Genomic DNA, 8,439 nt, shown 5'->3' with positions numbered 1-8,439 from the left:
TGTGTACGACACACAGAAAACACTGAAAAACACAACAAGAAGGACTGTAATACACATGTATCAGACACGCTCCCCTTGCTAAAATGATGACAACAGTTTTTAGATGTAAAAAAACACTTTTTTATTTTTTTCACACGCAAAATCAATAGTTATACTGATTGTAGCATCCCCAGGACAGTCTCCAGCTTAGAATTCCCCATATTACTGGAGATATCGTGATGGAGTTTTTTCACTTCAGTCACAATATTCACGTCTATGCTGTTTTCGACGCAAAGATGCATTACATCTACAAACAGAGCATACAATGAGAGCACATGATACACTGTTGATGTTTCGTTTCATTTCTGAGATAATGTTACAGAATGTTTCGGAAAATGAAGATTCCAGGACCACTTTAAATGTTTCGTTTACAATCATTTCCCATTGACCCGGAATAGTACTGCCAGAACGAACGATATCCAAAATGTCTTCTAGTTTACAAACTTCAGCCATTCTGCTTACACGGGGGTCACTACTCATTCTGTTTTCAATCGTCCCCATCATCACACTTATTAAACGGGTAAGGGACTACATTATGATCAATATATACAGAGCGTTTTGCATAGTAGTTTCCCATTTTTATTTTACTTAAAAGAAAAAAGTCACTGCATTGAACAAGTCCCTGGCTTCTTCTCCATCCGACTGCTGTTTGTTAGTCTTCTTCTTCTTCTCCATCCAACTCTCTATGGATATTTCAAGTCTCTCCTTGAGGCATCTGCATTTTACAAGCTTGTGCAGAAAAGCTTCCGAAGCGCGTCCTATCCTCAGTTTATCCTCGCAAATGCCTTTTTCAATAAGACTCTGGTCAATCACTGCAACGAAGTCGGCGAGCCAAAGTCTTTTCATTAACGCTTTGTAATTGTTTCTGAAGAAGAAATCGGGCATGTCATTCCGACAATCGTGTTGCCTCTGGTCGGGGTTACTGCGTCGGCATTCTTTGCAGATTTCTTTTCTGTACCGATACATCACCATCTCCAGAATATAAAACAATTCCGATTTCACTGTGTCCCTAAACCGAGACTTCTTGACCCGAGGAGTAGCATCAGCAAGCAGTAGTACTGCAAGATTCGGGTTTCCCACATGTGGTGTCGCTGGTGGACTCTGTTCCTGACTGCAACTCGCGGGGGGAGTCCTTGGCTTTTCTCTGCTTCATGGCTAGTTTACAACGATCGTCTTAGTGAGGTCCTTCGTTAAGAAGATTTGCTGAGTGGAGGTGGGGCTCATTGCGTTGAATGGGGGAGTCAATTATAGAAATTGAGAGTTTTTAGAAAAAAAGTTCTTAAGCGTTGTAGCTTTTTCATCTCATCTCCAGCAATAGGTGAAATTTAAGAATAAGTAATAGTTTGTCATGATTTTACGGAAAAAGTATAGTTTATCAGAAATATGGAAAAGTCATTGTGTACAAATAGTATGTTGAAAATCAAAAAAGAAAACTCAATTCAATACAATTTAATGAATATTTTACCCTGTTCTAAAGTTTTACACCCTTAAAGAAAAACCCCTTCCTTACCAAGTACTTCATATTATACCCTTTTGTTAAGTGTTGCGTACATCAGGGTGTATCTCAAAGTATCTTGGTAACATAAATAACTAAAATATGTAAGTTTATCAGAAAAAAAAACCCATTGTTTAACTGAACAAGTGTTGCATACATCAAAGTGTGTCTAAAAGTATCTTGGTAACACAAGAAAAGAGAAAAAAAGCCTTGATGTCAACAAAACTGTATTTTTCCACTGAAATAGCGTTAAAATAAAAAAAGTGCCTTTAAAGAAAATGTATTCAGACAAAGTATTTTATTTTCAAAAAAAAAAAAAAAAGTTTAAGGTTTTGCATACATAAAAAGTGTATCTTACAGTTCCTTTGTGAGAGAATTACACACAAATCTGCCAAGTGTCAGGGAAACATTGTTAAAATCACAAACTTACCTTTTAGAGAAACAGTCTTTAAGAAAAAATCTAATCAGACTGTACTTCATTTTCTAGTTTTAAGGTTTTGCATCCCTCAAAGTGTGTCTAAAAGTATCTTGGCAAGAGAAAAAAAGCCAAAATCTGCCTTTAAAAAGAATCCGAGTTCCTTATAAAGTACTTTATATTCACCCAGTTTCAGTTTTCAGACACCAAACTGTATCTAAAAGTATCTTGGTAACACAAGAAAAAGAGTAAGTGTAATTTCTTCGGTAAATGTTACAGAATGTTTCTGAAAAATGAAGATTCCAGGACCACTTTAAATGTTTCGTTTACAATACTATTACATATAGAGGAGAGCTCTTCTTCGGGAACATCCTCTCCCCTACTTTGTACCATCCAGTCATTAAGCCCATATCCATTATCCTGATGATAATAAGGGTAGGCTACATCAGACTTGGTTTTTCTCAGATCCATGGCTAGTTTTCAACGGTCGTCTTGATGGGGTCCTTCGTTTTAGATGATTTGCTGAGTGGGGTGGGACTTATTGCGTTGAGTGGGGGGGAGTCAGTGTAGAATTGAGAGTTTTTAGAAAAAAGTTCTTTAAGCGTTGTAGCTTTTTCATCTCATCTCCAGCAATAGGTCATCATTTAAGAACAAGTAATAGTTTTGTCAAGATTCTACAGAAAAAAGTCAAAAAAGTATAGTACGTCAGAAATATGTAAAAGTCATATAGTATGTTGAAAATCAGAAAAAGAAAACTCAATTCAATACAATTAATGAATATTTTACCCTGTTCTAAAGTTTTGCACCCTTAAAGAAAAACCCCTTCCTTACCAACTACTTCATATTATACCCTTTGTTAAGTGTTGCGTACATCAGGGTGTATCTCAAAGTATCTTGGTAACATAAAATAACTAAAATATGTAAGTTTATCAGAAAAGAAAAAACCTTGTTTATCTGAACAAGTGTTGCATACACCAAAGTGTGTTTAAAAGTATCTTAGTAACACAAGAAAAAGAGAAGAAAGCGTTAATGTTAACAAACACTGGATTGTTCCACTGAAATAATAAATAAATAATTTCAAAAAGTGCTCTTAAAAAGAACAAATGTATTCAGATAAAAGTATTTTGTTAGACTATTAAGTCCACGATGGTTATATTTAACCCCTAACCCATTTGTATTATATGTTTGTTGTCCTAATAAAGCCAGAGTCACCTGAATTAATTTTGTCTCCAGACCTTTTTTATTTTTTACATTTTGTAACAATCTTAAAACATTTGTGGTTTGACTCTTTTTTAAAAAAGTTATTTTTCATCTATCATTTTCAACCAAGCAGCAAGAGGTCAAATGTAAGAACAAGTAATAGTTTGTCACGATTTATGGGAAATAGTCAGAGCGCGATGTCACATCTTAAAGACAGCTTGAACTGGATAAATGGTTAGTCTTTTTCAAACATACCGTACGCATGTTAGTATATCTGGCCCATCGATTTAGACCCTACTGCCCTAGACGCATGCCCTCAATAGGGTAGTCACGCTTTGGGAATAGGTGTTTCATTTCACAGATCCACCTTGATTGTTGTTGTGATGGCTGAAGGAAGATGACACCGTGTTTATGTATGACATGCAAAATATCTTGAAGTCCTACAAAAAAAAAAAAGGGTACAATGAGTACAACAGTTTTTCTTACAATGCATTTTATTGATATGTCACACCCATGTATAGAAAAAACATGTTACAAAAAGAAGTAAAATATAAAAACAGATCAAAAATAAAACATACTTTAACGAAAAAGTATCAAAATAAAATAAAAACTCTTCCTAATGCTGCCAGAAGGCCCAAGCTGCTCTTGTAATCTTCATTTGGGTTTCGTCGTTCTCTACCAGCTGTTCGTATAGTTTCTCGATTTTAGCCTCAAAGAGTCTGGTGTTTCTGAGGTTGTGCAGAATCGCCTCGGTAGCTCCAAAGACTCTCCTCTCTGACACATGAAGGTGGTTCTGGTGCAGAGCGTCCCGAATGGCTGGAATGAAACGAACGGTCCACAGTCTCTTTACCACTTCATCATAGTGTCGATCCAAATAGTATTCATCGGTAGGGAATAAACACTCGTGCTGCCTCTGACTGGGGTGATCGACTTGACATCCGTTACATGTTTCCTTTCTGTAAAGGTACACGACTCTATCCAACAGATGAACTACAACCGCTTTTACCGTGTTCAGGAATGCCGATGTCCTAATACGTTCTGTAGCATCACCCTTGGGAGCATAAGGAAAGCATGGCGAATCAATGCCTACTGTTGTTGTTGATTCCTCTGGAGACTTGGATGGAGGTTGAGGCATATCCAGCCACCCCGTGATATCAATGTCAGCCATAGCGCTGTCCAGATCTGGTGTCCAAAATGTTGGTGAGGATAGCGGTCCTGTAGGCGTTTGATCCAGGCTGCAGATCGTGGTTTTTCTCAGATCCATGGTTGCTGCTCTCTAAAAATGTCCTTGCGGGGTCCTTACTTTTAAATGATCTGCTGAGGTGGGTGGGACTTGTTATGTTGACTGGGGGGGGGGGGGGGGGGGGGCGGAGTCCTCTGCAAAAGTGAGGGTCTTTTTCACCAGTATAATGTCCATCGATGTCTGACTTTGTTTAAAAAGTTCTTTAAGCTTTGTAGCTTTTCCATCAATCATTTCCATCCATGCAGTCAGAGGCACCCTCAAGGACGTTTGAAATACCCCGCAGGTAGAATTAAAATACTCCAAAACAAAATCATCAGAGGAGTCCTTACCCAACGTCACCAAACGGCTTGAGCGGTAATACCAACGCCCAGAGGGTCCGCTTTTAGTTTCCCAGACGGTGCCTGTCAGGACTCTTCTCCCCTCTGGTTGTGTGGGAATATCTCCTTCTTCTTCCTCCACATTGAGGGGTAAGGATGCAGGCTCTTCTTTAATCTCGCATGCTGTTTGTGTTTCTTTGTTTTTCTTTGCAAATATCTTGTACACCTCTGGTTCCACGATGGTTTCTTGATGCACTACTTCTTCCGATACAATGGTTGCTTGTAGATCTCGGGAAGACACCAGAGTTAACACAGCCCAATCTGTTGAGGTCAGTGTCGCTTTAACACTACGGGGTCCATACGTTTCTCCATTCTTCAGATTGTAGAAATGCAGTTCATTAGCCATATAGTTGAATATATAACCCCAAACATCGCCATTTTTTAGAATCCATTCTTCGTGAAGTTCTTCGGCTGTAGGCGTCTGAACCCGGCATACAAACTGCATTCGTTTCTTGATTGGAGCACCCAACGGATGGCTGTAAGTTGTCACCGGTGTCTCGCTGATTAAATTCATATCAAGACGTCTCTTGGCCATTTTCTCTCGACTTGAAAAATATTTAAGAGTGACTAAAGACGATGGCTTTTTATTTAGACAGAGGGAGAGGGTGAGGGGCGGGGAAAGTGTGTGTGTGTGTGTGTGTGTGTGTGTGTGTGTGTGTGTGTGTGTGTGTGTGTGTGTGTGTGTGTGTGTGTGTGTGTGTGTGTGTGTGTGTGTGTGTGTGTGTGTGTGTTCCCCCTCCTCCACCATATGTTCTCTCCCCTCATGTCCTGTCATGTCCTGTTTGCAAAAACAGAGAGGTTTAAATATATGTTTTTAAGATGCCTTACTTTTGATTAATTTCATGTTATTTGCAAGTATTTGTAAGTTACATTCGATACTGTATACAGGATTAACCACACAGGAAGTGGTAAGGAGGCGGGACATATATCCTAGGCATATTAATTGATTGAAAACAACGGCATTTTATTTTTCTCATTTTTTTAATTTTAATTTATTTTTTATTTTTATTTTGAAAACCGGAAGCGGGGGCGGGACATCCGCCGGAAGCGGGGGCGGGACATCCGGTCGAACGAGGCGGGACTTCCGGTCGAACGAGGCGGGACTTCCGGTTTCAAAATAAAAAGGCGGGACTTCCGGTCAAATAAGGCGGGACTTCCGGTCGAAAAGGGGCGGGGCGACCTGTCACTTTTTCTGCATACTAATGAGATTGAAGTGGCATTTGTATTACTACTATCCATCATGGAGAACAGCCTGTTCAGTGTCCTCCTCTCCACCACAGCTTCAAAGGGGTCCAGCTTGATGCCGATGACAGACCCAGCTTTCCTGATCAGTTTATTGATCCTGCTGGTGTCACCGGCTCTGATGCTGCCCCCCCAGCAGACCGCAGCAAAGAAGAGTGCACTGGCCACAACAGACTAGAAGATCTCCAGCATCTTGCTGCACACGTGGAAGGATCTCAGCTTCCTCAGAAAATAGAGTCTGTTCATCCCCTTCTTGTACACAGCGTCAGTATGAGGGCTTTCTTTAAGGTTAACCTGGTATTTTTACTCCACTACATTTATTTTAGTTACTTTACAGATTCTGATTAATGATGTGAAATATAAACAACCCTTAAAGCAGACTTTAGTTACACCTGAGTAAAATTCAGGGAAGGTGATTGTCAAGTGCCAACAATCAGGAGAGATATTTGATTGGAGGACTGGCTTATCTAAAGCCAGTTGAGTAGCACTTGAAATGTTTGGCTCTATGAAGCCTGATGTACTTATATGATTCTGTTTTCTTCAAGCTTGTATTTTGTTGGTCGAACGCACTTATTGTAAGTCGCTTTGGATAAAAGCGTCAGCTAAATGCAATGTAATGTAATGTAATGATTGTTGGTGCTTGAGAAGACTAAATATTTATCTGCAGATCCCTATAAAGTATATACATTACTCGTTATTCTCTACAAATTAATTAGTTAATTAAAAACTGTATATAATTGCTATTTTGGACATCCCTTTTCAAGATTTCAATATTACTCTAAACGTGTAATAACGTGCTTTAACCAGTAGGTGGTTTGGGTTAAAAAGCTGTCAAGTTTACAGTGTTAACAAAATAAAATATACTGCTGTTTCTGGTTTAGTTTACGACGGATATATTTAGTTATTGTTTTGATATTTGTAACACAAAAGCGATGGAAAAACCCCACAGCAACACAGAAAAGATGGTCTTAACATGAGTAGTTAATAAAAAACAATAATATCAAACAAATTATTACTACTAACTTTATTGTGAAATTAAAACAGAACGGTAAAAGAATAGTTTCCGGTCTATTTTGAGGGCAGATCTCTGTAGATAAAGAAAGAACTACAACAGATGTGTACTATTTACAATGCATTCATGTGATGACTTTCAAAGAGTAAAGCAAGCACTGCTGAATAAAGTATGATTTATCTTTTACGAAACGTTTTTTCATATGGAATGCAGTTGGAGGTCAACCAATCACAGAGCTTGAGGCAACGCGGAACAATAGCTGAGGATTCTGGGTAGTGTAGTGTCTTCGGCCATCCTAAACTGAACAAATCTTTGTTTCTCCGAATCGAAGGGGAAAATTACAAAAGTATTGTACACAACTTAAACCAATCAATGTTGTGTAATCAACAAGGATAATCTGGTGTTTTTGAGTTGATCAGTAGTGCAGATATCACTGTAAAATCAATCGACAGTAAGGATAATACTTACTTCCGGGGTAAAATTCTCCGTTATCCAATGGGAATGGATGCTCACATTGCTCTCCGTAATACAATAAAGGGGACATGATCAAATTGGAATATAATGTTCTTTTAAAAAACGTTAACTAAAGGGAACAATCTATTTGGCACAGCTGAAGCTCTGGCCTTCCTTAAAAACTAACTAATTTAATAAAAATCACAGTTGTATTACACACAATGCACTGTTTTTTTAGAACAAAAAATCACTGCGGGACGTTGTAGAAATGCGTGTGTGCACCACGACAAAGGAGCCTCATTCACTTTACATTGGGCTTGTTTGCGTGGTGCCGACACGCAAATGTAACAAAGTTCGTGAGTCCACCACGCAATGCGGTGTTAAGGAGTCGTGGTGGAGTCACGCATTCTGGTGAGATCAGGTTGCAAACAACTCACGTTCACCGAGGCATCGACCTCCAAAACCCTTTCGAGGGCTACAAGAAACGAGGTGAGAAGCCTACAAGATTGAAGCTGGTCAGATAACGAACGAGTAAATGAAAACAGAATGAGGCGGAGAAGTGTGTGTGTGTGTGTGTGTGTGTGTGTGTGTGTGTGTGTGTGTGTGTGTGTGTGTGTGTGTGTGTGTGTGTGTGTGTGTGTGTGTGTGTGTGTGTGTGTGTGTGTGTGTGTGTGTGTGTGTGTGTGTGTGTGTGTGTGTGTGTGTGTGTGTGTGTGTGTGTGTGTGTGTGTGTGTGAGAGAGAGAGAGAGAGTGTGATTAAAATAGCCCAATTGCTTTTACAATAAATACACATTGAACAGAGGGACAGGAGGTGAAAAGGGGGGGAGGAGGGTTGCGTCAAGTCACCTGAAATGAAAGCTGTCAGAGGGGAGAGCAGATTTAAAAGGGTTAGCGGAGCGCTATGATAGGCTTGTGAGAATAGAGTGAAGTGATTGGTTAAGCTGGGGAGTGACGCCCCCGAT

This window comes from Pseudochaenichthys georgianus, unplaced genomic scaffold, assembly GCF_902827115.2.
Source record: "Pseudochaenichthys georgianus unplaced genomic scaffold, fPseGeo1.2 scaffold_1562_arrow_ctg1, whole genome shotgun sequence".
In the NCBI taxonomy this organism is placed as follows: domain Eukaryota; kingdom Metazoa; phylum Chordata; class Actinopteri; order Perciformes; family Channichthyidae; genus Pseudochaenichthys; species Pseudochaenichthys georgianus.
Note: the sequence above shows the minus strand (reverse complement) of the source record.